The 14,893-nt window shown below is 37.5% G+C and overlaps 1 protein-coding gene across 2 annotated transcripts in view; it reads right to left on the bottom strand.

The window, feature by feature from the left end:
- SLC7A4 (solute carrier family 7 member 4) overlaps nt 1-10,656 on the bottom strand; it is a 294,598-nt gene extending 283,942 nt beyond the window's left edge. Inside the window, exon 1 of one of the 2 annotated variants that reach the window (XM_044068360.1) lies at nt 10,593-10,656. The gene's annotated coding sequence lies outside the window, so the exon portion shown is untranslated. Of the gene's footprint in view, nt 1-10,445 lie in introns of both variants that reach the window. The other variant, XM_044068359.1, reaches the window with a different exon arrangement.
- Between the last annotated feature and the right edge of the window lie 4,237 nt (nt 10,657-14,893).

Here is a 14,893-nt window from a genome sequence, read left to right as displayed (position 1 = left end):
GTTAACGTTGTCACCTCACAGCAAGAGGTTCTGTGGTTCGATTCTTGGCTGGGGTACCTTCTGTGTGGAGTCTGCATGTCCTCCCTGCATTTGCGTGGGTTTCCTCTGGGTGCTCCGGTTTCTTCCCACATTCCAAAGACATGCATCTGGAGCATTTCTCCCCGGGCCTCCTTGAAAATGTGCTCTGTTCCAGTCGGACATTCACTGTAAACAAAACTAAATTAACAGCACTTTCTCCAGTAATCTGCACCTAGTTATCCACGTGTAAAGCTTTAAAGAATTAATGAGAATACTGTAAAATTTAAAATTTTGTATATTATGTGCAGAGCAGCTTAAGTATTAATTACTAGGAAATGGAAATTAAAATATTCAATACTTCAGTTACAGGTTTACATTTTGAAGGAGATAAACTAAAGGCTGGATCTTCAGGAAAAAGCAAATAACACACAAATAAATGAAATTTGTGAGAATAATACAAGCAGGATCTTCAGGAAAAAGCAAATACACATATAAATGAAATTTGTGGGAATAATACAAGCAGAATAATGTTCAGCAGGATGACTGAGGTTTTAGGGAAAACAGGAACAGAGAAATTTATGTAATCCTGGAGCAAATACTCACCAAAAACAGAAAGTATATATGTAATGTATAAATGCATGACTATGACAAATGTTAATATAGTTCGTTTTCTTTTCTGTCAATGCGTCTATATTCCAATTCATAATTTAATAAAGATGTTTGAGAAAACAGTGCACACAAAAATGGTACTAGTTTGCCTCTAATGATATCAAATGGTTATTTTTTTTTAACAACATACTGCTCAGATTCCAAAAAAGTTGCTTTCACTGTAAGTCTGTCCCGATTCTGAAAGACTTGCTCTCAGTGTTAAGTGACTAACATCAATGTAAGTCCTGTCTATAAACAGGTTTACACTGTAGGCCAAATTCCAAAACACCTGCTCTCAGTAGAGGTGGTTACTTACAATGAGAGCAAGTCTTTTGGAATCAGGCTCAACATCTTGATGTAAAAAGATGAAAGAAGTTGTAGTCATACTTATTGTATTTTTTTATTTTATTCACTCTGTTGACTGGGTTGGTCTGGGTTGGTCCTATTAAGTCAGTGTCCTCTTTTTAGTGGACACCAAAGGTGGTATTCATACTGACTAGGGGAAATTTGGCCTGGGAAATGGGAACTTTGCCTGCACTTTTTTGATAAGTGCCATCTGATCTTTTACAGTTAGTTGCACTACCACCAACTCAGGCAGATGGAACCTCATTTTAATGTCTCATCTGAAGGATGGCACACTCAGGAGTGTAGCATCCTCCTTATGCTGCACTGCAATATCATTACTGGCAAATTATTTCAAGTACCTGTTGTAGGAACAGAACCCATAGCCTCCTGACTTTCCAGCACTAGAGGCGAGTAGGTTACCTGTTAAGCCACAGAAACTGAAAAACATACATTTTTATTTTTACGTCACTTAGATTTTAATAACAGTTTTAAAGTACTGCAATTTAGAGAGTCTAGAAGCTGCTTGCTATTGACATACTTATTTTTTCCTTCTCATACTTCACATAACCGAGTTAGATTAAATTACTAACAATTTTATCCCACTATGGGAGTCAAAGTTCACTCAAGATCAAGAAAACACAATCACAGTACATAAAGTGGGTATCAGTGGTTATGACATGAAAAGGACATGAACAAATAAGAAGCAGAGGTGCTGTATACAAAATACAGCAAAGTGCTATGCATCTATCTATTATGTCTAACTGCGTGTTTGTTAATTGAGTGGGTTGACTGCTTCATGACCATTTTCAGCCACAACCCAGATGATTAAGCACTTAACACATGTATATTTCGGAATACACAAACATGACAAAATGAAGCATGGACATAACCAAAAAGTCCAAACACTTCTACAAATAGAGGAAAAAGGCTGAATTACAGTAATATTTTAGTATATTATAATATACAACCTCCTCCCAGAACTTGAAAAATACTTCTCTCTCCTCTCTAACTGGCTACTCAAAAATAAACATACTCAATATTAAATGTACTTTGTATCCCCCAGCCCCATCCCACCCCCACTGCTGAATGTATATTCTGCTTAGCCACCAACTACCTCTAAAAACTACCACTTACTTCAAATATCTTGGTAACCTAAACTTTCATCATCATATCACCAAAAACAAACAAATAAATCAACTATTTTTGAGTCTATAAAGATTTCTCACTTTCTCTCCCCTGCTACAAGATCAGCAATAGGCAATGGACTCAGATAACACAACTAAAATATGGTCTTCCAATCATAATCAATACTTCTAAGAAAAAATATGGCCTCCCTCCAAACCACAGCTACCGATATTTGTAGAAACATCTCCATGGTTTTCCAAAGAGAATATCATTGCAATGCCCTTCATAAATCAAAGCTGATTACAAGTAACCAAAGGTGCATCCTACTTCTTGCCTTCTTAAAACTAGAGATTCCTCTCTTTTTGCCAGCAGATTAATTAAAAATACTCTACTTCTAACACAAGATCACAAGCCTACAAACCTCCTCCTTACCCCTGTGAACAGACTTCATGGTACTGACTATACTTTCTTAATAGTAGCCCTGTGCATATGGAAACCCATATACAACACATTCAAGCATAACCTTCTTCACAAGCCTTCTGTAAAGAACTTTAAAACATCTGACTCACAAAGCTTCTGGTAAGTGTTATACAATGGTTTGCACAACAAACCCATTCCCCTCAGTCTAGGCTCTCATTATCTCTAAGCTATACTGTTCCTCTACTCATGAAGTCCCCTTCCTTTTTCATCCTTCAAAACGTCCTTTCTAGGCTCTCATCATCTTTATGCTATACTGTTCCTCTACTCATGAAGTCCCCTTCCTTTTTCATCCTTCCCAACTTCCTTTCACTCTAACTTACCTTGTAATTCTCTCCTACATTCCCCTGTACATCTAACTTTTCGCAAAGTACAGAATTAACATGATGCTGTGCCTGCAGCATTTTCAGCTAGTAATTTGTTTTACAGTTTAAATGCTGATAGTTGTTTTTAGTTACAATTGTAAGTTTAGCTATAGTGTGTCAATAAGTGGTATGTACTGATTCTGTGAAAAAGTTTTTGCAATAAATTGCCATTTACACAGATAGCAACCTCTGATTGAATAGTAGTTTATGTGTACGCCTATGAGTGAAACCTAGAAGGCATAGCCAGAATCTCTGAAACACTGAAAATTACAGGTTTGCATTAGTCATTATTTCAACCGTATTTTTAATGTAGGGATTTTGTTAAATCAGTGCAATTTTTTGTAGGCAAGCTATTTTGTGTAGCATGGGCAAGTTTGCTGAATGCCTTTTCACATTTGGTCAATAAAAAATTGTCTAAATAATTTTATAGTGTCAGTACTCTTTAAGCATACTTCTCAACTTCTTTGCTCAAGAATTCTGGACAAAACCAAAAATAATGTAGGAGAGGCCCAAAATCAAAGGCAATTTTTATAGATTACTCCAATTCACATAAAAAGTTAACAGAACAAGATATTTTACAGGATGTAGCACCACGCATTTTCTGAACAATAAGATGTATGAAACTCTAATGTTTAGCATAACTTGACTGTTTGCAATTTTCAGTAGTTTATCAAAATTTTATGGAAAATGGGGCAGAAATATAAGGTACAATCAAGGGCCATTATGCAAATCTAAGGACAGCTGAGTGGTATGCCCTTAAGGTGTAAGAAGATTTTTATGCTACAAGTTTATAGCCAATGTTGGACTGCACTAATCCTTTAGCAGTTAGAAAGTTAGTGCATTTAACAGTACAGAGGTTCTGGATGAAACTAGAAATCATTTGTTTTCTGTATTCTACAACAGCGGCATTCATTACTAATTACTAGGTGACTATACCTACAAATTTTGCTCTCATCTTTTTATTGCAGAATTGTATTTTGTTCAAAGAAAGATGCAACATGAATTCAAATCTTGGTATCAGTACATTGTTTTTCTGGTCTCTAAGTTGAGTAGATTTGAAACTTTATAAGCAACCTGTTGAGTAGATTTGAAACTTTATAAGCAACCTATTTTTAGAAGACTTTAGTTGTTAAAATTTCAATAGGTACATGAAAAGATAAGGTCTGGTCAAGTAATTATCATAGATGCTGTTATTGAGTAGTGGCAGCAGGGAATTACCAGTGGGATCTTTTAGCTGTACCAAAGATTGTAGTGGCTAATTTATGAGACTTCGTGAATAATTTATTAGTAGTGCGCCAATTTCATATTAACTAAAAATATTTTTGCAATAATGCCTTAAGGCTGGTGCATGAACAGTATGATCTGGTCAAGCAATAATGCCTTAAGGCTGGTGCATGAACAGTATGATCTTGTCAAAATGAGGCAATCTGCACATAAAAGTAATGTCTAAGTGAGCCAAATCAAAAGGTAAAATTATTTACATAAAGCAAAAATAGTTGTGGGCCAAAGAATGTTAGCTATTTTCACAAACATACATGACATACAAACATGAAAAACAACCAAAGTGAAGAGGGTGCATGCTATATGACCCAAATATACATAATACTTTAAGTGTGGGACACAGATCATACATAGCCAGTATGCATTGATTCAACTGGTCCAATTATTTCAAGTCTCAACAAGGAAGCCTCAGTTGTACAATAATAAAAGCACAATGACTGTGGTTATCTGACCAACATTTTTGCAACTTTTATTTGGTTTTGCTCTTATTGTTATTCTAAGATGAATAAATAAGCACACAAAATGATATGTACAATAGCATGGAACATATGCACAAGTATTCAGAGCTACTCTGCTGTTGAAAGGTCAAAATATTTTTAACCTTTGCCATATTCATACTGCTATATACACCAACTATACTTCCGTGTAATACAGAGTTATATTCCAACTATCAGTTATATTTTTATACATCAACTTTGGCATATTCATACTGCTATATACACCAACTATACTTACAGCATTATATTTTTATAAAAATCAGCGTATTTTTATTTTCTCAGAAAATACTTCCAAACTATCTTTTCTACGACTGTTCATTGAGTTTTACAGTGTATTGCCTGTACTATTATGTACCAGTCTGTACCACAGTCCTCAGAACACTACTTTTGTGGTTAAAAAAAAAAAAAAAAAAAAAAAAAAAGCTAGTAATTTACCAGACGGTCAGTGTACTCATCCCCTTGATAAAGCTCAAACATCACCTAGTAAAACGTTCAGCACCCACCTCACAAATGAGTAAAAGAGCTGCTCACGGCCTCCTCAAAGGCAATCAACAGTAAGGTTTCCACAGCTCAGCCTAACTATTTTTGTTTAACATCAGTGTTAACACAGGAATAAAAGACTACCTTTATGCATTAAGAGAAAACTTGCAACCAGCAAATGTTTTACCACAATATTTTTTCTTTTTTTTTTTTTTGTCACAGCAGACACCAGCAAATTATGCAATAACATATTAAATGCTAAAAATAGCCAGAAAAAAACATCTAATCAAATGTGAATAAATAAATAATTTATAAAAGACCGTAGTGGCTGACCTCTTTTAAGTAGGTAAGAACATTTTGGAACCCCAATTTTTACATTATAAGCCTGTAACAGTGTTCAGGCCATCTAGGAACACCAATTCCTTAATACTAGGATCATATACCTTTTCTTCTACCTAGTAATTGAAATCCCGTTTAAAAGAGCAACAGCTTTGTTATCATATGTACTAAAATGTCAGCCACAACCCATAAACAGTTCTCTATACACCTTTTTGACTACCTTTTTTTTGTCAGGAATCCAGTATAGCTTTAGGATAAACCATTACAACAATAGTGCCTTTACAAAAACTACGGATAAAATCCTGACTAATGTGACAAATAAAACTCTACTGGTAATTTCTTCCCGAAGGTAGTAAATGCTTTTGATACCATCAACTACCAACTACTGCTGGACAGGTCACTGAGCAAGGAGGTTTCAACTAATGCAATATCATGATTCAAGGATTGTTTAACTGACACCTAACAGAATGTTAAAGTGGACAAGGACCATATCTAGCCCCTCCTTAAAGTAAAAACAAAAACTGACTTCCTTTATTAGGTCAATGTTTGCATTTTCAGGAAAATATGAACATACAAAGCCATAACTCATAATTTACCAATCCATTTGCTTCCACTACTTTTTTCAGCTTTCGTTATACATCTGTAGAATTCACACTGCCTCTCTGCTGTTTTGAATTTCTCTGGGTGTTCTCAGTTCTTCCTGTCTCTGAAGAATATAATGTCTGAACAGTTTGCTCTAAGTCGTTTTATGTTTACAAGTTACCTTTGTTGTTATAGAACAGATCAATGGCTGGAAAGATTCCGCACCTGACCAGTTCACTAAATGATTAGAAGATAAATTAAAAATTGACATGTTAGATCGCGTCACTGAAATAACAAGCAAATCAGGAGCTCAATAAAATCCACCTATGACAAGTTTAAGGCTAAAATAGCTACCCAAGCCAAAGGCAATCACAAGGCACTTTTTTTAGTTATGTCCAAAATCTCAAAAGCAGAACACACTTCCTCATATCCTAGAGCCTGCCACAAGGTGTCCTGTGTTTGGCATACAAGGCATCCTATGATCATTATGGACAAATTTACTGCACATCAGCAAGTCAAATGGTATCAGAAATACTCAGTCTAGGGATCCACAACATCAAAAGAACAGTTTGGAGGGACAGGTGCAGTATATCTTGTAGGGGATACCACTGCTGTGGAACAGACTCCCTATCCACATAAAACAAAGTTCATCCCTGTCCACATTCAAGTACAACTTACATTTATGGATGGGAAACAGAAAATTCATCACAAGATTGCCTCTTATACTACTAATGGACAAAGGAAGCTTCTAGAGCTTTATCCCATGCAAGGGTCCCATCAAATTATCTCTGGTATGAGGTCAGTTATTCTCTTTAAGGATAATATATAATTATGAACCGCTGGATGGGTAAGGCCAATCCATAACCAAATAGGATTGGTTATTTTGAACACAAAATGGGAAACTAGCTAGGCATAAAATGGCCCACAAGGGCAGCTAACCTAGTACTTACCTATGAACCTATAATCTATGAAAAATATACCACAGTTGCTGACATATACAGACACAGTTTAACTTCAACAAACTGGAAAGGAATGTAACTTAACAATAAACTCTGTCTACACCTCTGGAAAAAAATGTACTGTTGTGTAGCAGGCTTCTTCTATGACTCATTGAAGATGAGTCCCCCCCAATAATCTCAATCCCTAAAAACAAAATTTTTAGGAAGGGCAAGCCTCTATATATATATATATATATATATATATATATATATATATATATATATATATATATATATATATATATATATATCTATATATCTATATATCTATATATATATATATATGTATATATAAACGTCCATATACCAACTGCTTACCTGCTTGGTCATACCAACATGAATTAGAAATCACTAACCAACATGAAAAATTAGAAATCACTAACAGCTCATCTCACCATCAGCGATTTCCTATTGAGCTGATTGGAACCTCAGGGAACTGAGACTTGAGAACTGAAACTTTATCTACCGGTAAGGTAATGGGGTAGAATATCCAAACCTCATGACTAGGCACAGTTCATCACTATTAATGCTATGCATATCAGCTCTGTAAATAGTGTCGCAGGCTATTTGGAACCTTATACTAAAGGACAATACAACATTGGTGAGCAGACAACTAGAAATAATGTGCTAATTAAACTATTACCACTCAAAAGATATTAGTATTTATGTAACAAACTCAAATGGACCACGTTTGACTCCAAAGAACTGTGTATGATCTTCTAGGCACTTATAGATTATAACATCTGGCTCACTATATACAAAACACAGTTACACAACAGTAATCATTATTAACGTAATTACTCAAAAAGACAGGGTGAAAAGGCTTTCAGCAGTTACATACGTAAGATGCACAGTACCCTACAACTGACTCAGGAAACCAGTCTTCTTTTAATAAAATCAGAAATGCATTGAAACAATGCTTCATGCTCTTACTGCAACAATTGTTGCAAAATAAGGATACAACAGATTGGCAAACAGGCTGTACTTGATAATATGTAAAATGCCAAGTCTAAGAAAATGCCTTTGTATGTATAATGCTTACACAAAGTCAGCATTTATTGCTTTCTTGATAAAAAAGTTAACAAGCTGTGATGTTATTATGATTAAATTATTTCTGAATATGTTCCTTTAGGAGCTTATGCTACTATTATATCTGTCACTTCTGTCTCACGCAATGAAATAGAATAATCATCTATTTCAGGACTCCTGAAATAGCACATTTATTACTTGTACTGTCATACAATTCACATCTTATAAATTTAACTTTGCTACAAATACCATACAAGAATACATATATTACAAAATGTTCTCTTTGGGTGTCTAGTGCAAAAACGGAAGTGGTCTTGCCCTGTCTACCCAGTCTTCACCTGCATGAGAGGGGCACAGGTATGAAGCCCTGCCTGCAATTTAGGTAATTTAGAAACAATCAGTGACATGAGAATTGGTACAGCAAACTGAAAAAGGGCAGGTCAGCAAGGGAATGGTTATAGATACCACCTGCCAGAAGGCAATCACTGAGCCATACACAGATGTCAACCTGCCAAGCAGGGAATAGCACTGTAGATGCAAAGGGTGTGTGAAAATATGCACTCATGCCCCCACACCATACACCTCTCAGTTTTGTTGCTCAGGAAATCTTGACAAAGACAAAAAGTGGACACAAAGACCCAAAATCAGGGACAATTTTTAAATACTCCTCTAATATAAAATTAAATTGTTAATATAACAAAGGTTTTGTATTAACATGCATTTTCTGAACAATAAGAAGTATGAAATTTAATGTCTGAAATGACTAACTGTAATCATCAGTGGTTTACCAGAAATCAAATATTTTATGAGGGGCAGAGCAAAAATATGGGGCAAATCAGAGATGTTCTGCAAAATTCTGGACAGCTAACACATATACTCCAGGGTGTAAGACCTACTTTGGCTGTGAGATGCCTGGCCCCAGCAGAACAGGGAAGTTAGAACCTTGTCAGAATGAAAGTTACTGTGATCCACAAAATGCAAACCTTCTCTGAAAGGTTATACTTTCAACCAATATGGAATGATGTGGAGAGCTACTGGTCATGCAGGATGTAGGGGATAGATGGAGGTGAATATACTTTCAACCAATATGGAATGATGTGGAGAGCTACCGGTCATGCAGGATGTAGGGGATAGATGGAGGTGAATAGGTGAATTAAGGAGTGCACCACATACACAATTAGGATTACTTTGCTCTATTGTTGACATATGGCTGACAAAAATCCACATCCTACTGCTGCTATAAAGACTGCAGTTCCTATGTTATGCTACCACTGTGTTATATCTCTCAGCTTCTTAGTGCAAGAAATCTGGACCAACTAAAAATAATTGGGGGACAAAGGCAAAAAAAAAAATAGGGACCATTCTTAAATATTGCTCTTATCAACTTAGAAAGCTGTTAGAATAATGAATGGGTTTTGCATTAGCATGCATTTCCTGAAGGGTAAGAAGCCTGAAACTCAAATGCCTAGCATAATTTAGTGACTGCAGTCATCGGATTTACCAGAAAACCACAAATTTTAAGGGGAACACACCAATAATATGAGGCTAAAATCTGGATATTCCACGAAAATCTAGACAGTTGAGAGATATGCTGACTGTGCACATTGTTTATTAATGAAAGAGAGGAAAATAAACCTGCAAGACACATAAGCAACAATATTAACCGTACAGCAGAATACTTCCTGGAATTGAGAAATGTCATCATTTCCAGAAAACTATTAACATGACATCGATTTTCGACGCATAATTTCTGTAAATAAAATATCTGACGTGTTACACCATTAGTCTGAAAGTAACAAGAATACACCCAGTCCAGAATTAATATAATGGAAAACAGCGCTAACAGTACAGGCTACACTAATTGCAGTGACATTCTACAAATGGGAGAACTGCTAACTTTATTTACTGCTGTTTTAATACAAATGCAAAGCAAATGAGCACAACAGCTCACTGTGGACAAATGCAGTTAATCACCTACAAGTAAAAAATAAAATCAGCGTTTTCCAGCATGCTGGCTATTGCCCGACTACTATAAAGAATAGAGTAAATATTGTACCCCCCCCCCCCCCCGCATTCAAAGTACCTCAACTCACACGTCATCAGAGCAAAGGAACGGACATCATCCTGTCCTCCCTCCAATCATCATCATGGATTGCTCTAGATTCGACGACCCAAACCCTGATAATCCTTAGGAATTTTTTTTTTTTTTTTTTTTTTTTTTGCGGGGGGGATACTGAAACCTATTTTTCTTAGAACCTTACCTTGACCTGGACTAAACCTGGGCGCTGCAACATCGTTATCCTTCTAGTCTGCTGTGTATTTTTAGTATCAATGATGCCCACGGCAAGCAAAATAAATAAGTGATCGTTGAAACACGATTTTTCAAATAAACAACCCCTAACATATACCTGTTAATTCATACCGGAACCCTTTGCTCCTCCCACTACAGCAGCAGGTTCCTCCGGCTATGAAAGATGATCTGTGTAGCAAGCTGATTAGGGCAGGAGGTGGAGTGATGGAGAACCAAGAGGCAAACAGGTCCCGGAATTGTTAAAGGGACACAGACATGCTTTACTCTGAATTTCAGAGGGACGTGTGCTATGATATAATTTTTATTTTTATATTTTACATTTGTTTACCGGGTAGTGTCCGACTGGGCTGGTAGCCCGTTTTCAGCGGAGAGCCGGGGAGAAAAGCTTCACAGTACAATGCAATGTTGTTGCGTCTTTCGGCTTTTCCCCGGTAAGGGGTTGCCACAGCGGAACTCCGGTCCGCTAATGATTAGCAGAAGATTTTTACGTGCCGAGTTGCCGGCCCTGACGCACAACTTTCAACGAAGGTACGCCCATTCACGCATGTCTCCACACGGAAGATGCTCTAGCTGAGACTCGAACCGGACAACGTCTTACTGTGAAGCGACAAGCTACCGCAGCACCACCACCGCAGTCCGCAGTACAATGCAATGTAAACACGTTAAGTAAACAATGTAACCAGTACAGAATTTACATTATTAGGATTATGAGTAAAGCCTACTATAAACATCTAAGTAAAACTAGCTGACGGTATTGCGCATAAGGAAAACTATGTGAAATCTAAAAATTACAGATTCCTTGTATGAAGTTTGTAAATAACATGAAACTGACACATAGCATGGAACTAGATAGAAATATGAGACAAATAAGGAGTGGAAAGATTGGTGAGACCAGAGATGCTATAAGGAAGAAAAGAAAGTGAAATCAAGATAGAATATGCAGACATTAATACCAAGAAGCAAATAGCAAAGAACTGTATACATGATTAGGTATAAATCCCTATGTCACAAGATGGGTTGCCAACTGGCTTACTGACAGAACCCACACTGAGAAAGTAACAGACTCCAAATTCGACTTCAGACCAGTGACAATATGAGTACCACAGGGTTCAGTCCTGAGTCCTCTCCTGTTTGGTATCTACTTCTCTGAAGTACAGGCTAACACAGAAGGTTGTTGGCTAACTAAGTTTGCAGATGACTGCAAACTAGGAGCCATAATCAAAACTCCTAATAATGTGAACATCCTATAAAAGGGCCTCACTGAGACAGATGCCTGGTGTCAAAGCCATGGCCTCAAGCTCAGTGCCAAAAAGTGCATTGTCATCCCCTTTGGTAAAAACTCTGTACCCATGAACTACCACATAGGTGGTAGTCTACTTACACTGAAAGTGTGATAAGAGACCTTGGGACACAGGTGGACAGTAGTCTCTCCTTTGATAATCACATCACCACAGTGGTCAGGAAATCCTTCTATGTAGCACACCTCATCAGAAAATGTTTCTCATCCAGAAAAAAAAGAGATCATTGTTCCCCTCTACTCATCACTCATTAGATCCATTATAGAGTACAATGCCCCTTGTGGTATGTACCTCACAAAACATCTACAACAACTGGAAAGGCCACAGAAATACCTCACAGAGAGGATTACTGGCCTCAAACAGATACCCTACGCAGACCGTTTAAAAAAACTCTAGCTTTACTCTGCCGCACATCGCCTTCTCGGAGGCTTTCTCTGCCTAACATACAAAGTTATGTCAAATCCAGAGCTGTTGGACAAGCTCCACTTAAAGAAATCCCAATCCCTCTGAGCTACACGCTCTAGGGACCTAAACTTTGTCTCCACAATAAACAGAACATGCTGGAGGGATAGATTCCTCTCCCAGAGACTTCCCATACTCTGGAATAGACTACCTATCTATGTCAAACAGAGCTCCTCATTAGCACTTTTCAAGAAAAATCTTGATGATCGGATGGGAAATAGGAAATTCACCCCGGGGATCACTTCTGTGGCTCTGCTTAACAGGGGCACAGGAAAATAATTTTCTTGGGTGGCGAAAGCCATGGTACCTTTTTGGCTAGGCTTATATAGGCCCTAGGGCCAATAGCCTAGTACCTACCTATGAACCTAAGAGAAAAGTGAGGAGGTGAAGAGCATTAGGAGATATGAACAAAAATTATCCTGGTGAGCAACAGAGGCAGAGCCAGTTTTTTATGAGGTATTCTTTCTTTCAATTTTGAATTAAAAGATGGATAGGAGGGAGTGCTTTGTATGTTTAGTGGAAGATAATTCCAGTACTTAGCAATTTTGTTTGAGTAGAGGGAGTCCCCATGGTAGTTATGCAACTGTGCTATTTTGAGCAGAGGTTTGTCAAAGACCTGAGGGACCTACTGTTGACATGTGGTAGGACCAGGGTAGAAATAGTGGGGCAGTGGTTGGGGTTGTGAATAATTTTGTGGGTGAGGGCAAGTTGGTTGTTAACAGGTTGGGGAGCTCGAGCCAGTTTAGTTGTTGAAGAGCTGTACAATATGGGCTTTATGTGGGAGATTGGTGGCAAACCTAGCTATTTTGTTGTAGCAGGATTCTAGGTTTTGAAGGTCAGCTTTGCGTAAGTTGGTGAAATTGTGTGAGCGGTATAGGAGAGTAGATAGAAGCTGAGCTCTTGCTGTGGCTAGCCTGGCTTGTGGTCTTAGATATGGTTTAGCCCTATAGAGCGCATCAAGTTTAGCATGGACTTTTTTGACTGTTTGGGATATGTAAATATCAAATTTTAGCTGGTCATCTATTGTAATACCTAGGAGTTTGGACTGGTTAGTTGGCTCAATTTTGCTACTATTGGTGGATAGAATAGAGAGGGGTAGAGGGTTGTATTTGGTAGATTTGTTTGTTATTATAATTAACTTAGTCTTTTTTGGTTAAATGAGTTTGTGATTTGAAAGGTAAGATTCAGTTTCCTGAAATGCTTTTTGCATCTTACTTTAGAGTTCTAGTGGGAAGGGGACCAAGATGATAAGAGATGTGTCGTCAGCATACTGTATGATTGAGGTAAGTTGGGTTGCAGACATTAAGTTATTGGTAAAGATGATAAAGATAAGGGGACCCAGAATGGACCCTTGGGGTACACCACTGTGTACAGGCAGTAGAGGGGAGAGATTGTGATCCCATTTGGTAGCCTGTTGCCGGTTGGATAGGTAACTGTGAAATCAAGTTAGGGATGATTGACTGAGGTAGTAAGTGGCAAGCTTATTAAGAAGTAGTTGGTGGGATATGGTGTCAAAAGTTTTTGACATGTCCAGGAAAATTGCAGAGACTAGTTGTCTATTGTTCATAAGGTGGTGAATGGTATTTGTGAAAGCTATTAAGGCAGTGTTAGTACTATTCTTAGGACGGAAACCGTGTTGGGTGTCTGTTAGAAGGTTATTTGATGCAAGGTGATTTAGGAGTTGTTGATGAATACATTTCTCAAGGATTTTGGCTATTGGAAGGAAGATTGCAATGGGGCAGTAGTTAGAGATTTCTCTAGAGGGGCCACCCTTGTAAAGGGGAATGATGTGGGAGATTTTCCAGTGGTGGGGCACATATTGTTTGGATATTGAATGATTCATTAGTATTGAGATAGGATAGGCGATTGATGGGGCTGCAGTTTTTAGGAATTCATTAGGTAGCTGTTTGGCAGCAAGGCACCAGGGTTTTAGTTTGCTTAGGAGAGTTTTAATGTAGGATTTTTGAATAGGTTTAAATTAGAAGGATTCTGTTGTACTCACTGTAGGGGAGGGGATTTTGAGTGGTGGGTGTTGATGGCTTTCTAGGAGGCAGGAGATAGAGTTAATGAAATATGAGTTGAACTGTGAGGCTAAGGGTTCAAAGGTATTGGATGTGGAAGGGAAGGGGGTGGTGGGTCTACCAGGGTTGAGGAGGTGGTTGATTGTTTGCCAGAATTGTTGTGGGTTTTGAATGTGCTTTTGTTGGGAGGTTAAGAAGTAATGTTTTTTATCTTTGTTGACTTCTTTCGTAGCATGGTTTCTAAGTTGCTGGTAAGTGGTGAGATTGTTTTTGTTTTTGGAGGATAGGTATACGGCTCTGGCTTTGTCTCTCTGTTTAATTAGTAGTTAAGTATCAGGAGAGAGCCATGGTAGCTGTTTTGATTTGGTGAGTATTTTTCTGGTGGGGGCAAGACTATTTAGGATATCAAGGAATTTATTGTTAAAGTGTTATACTGCAAGGTCCAGTTGTAGATTTTGTATTGGTGACCAATTGCAATTTTGAAGTAATTGATTAAATAATTCTGGAGAGAAGTATTTTTTTACTACGAATATATTTACAGGGAGTGTGGGATTGAGTTAAAGTTTTTTTCCTTAGCAGAAATATAGGGTATGGTCACTAAGGATAATGGGTAGACA

The sequence above is a fragment of the Protopterus annectens genome, chromosome 4.part0 (genome assembly GCF_019279795.1).
Source record: "Protopterus annectens isolate FY-2018-M chromosome 4.part0, PAN1.0, whole genome shotgun sequence".
Lineage (NCBI taxonomy): Eukaryota > Metazoa > Chordata > Ceratodontiformes > Protopteridae > Protopterus > Protopterus annectens.
The sequence above is the reverse complement of the archived record's forward strand: the minus strand, read 5'-3'. Positions and strand labels throughout refer to the sequence as shown.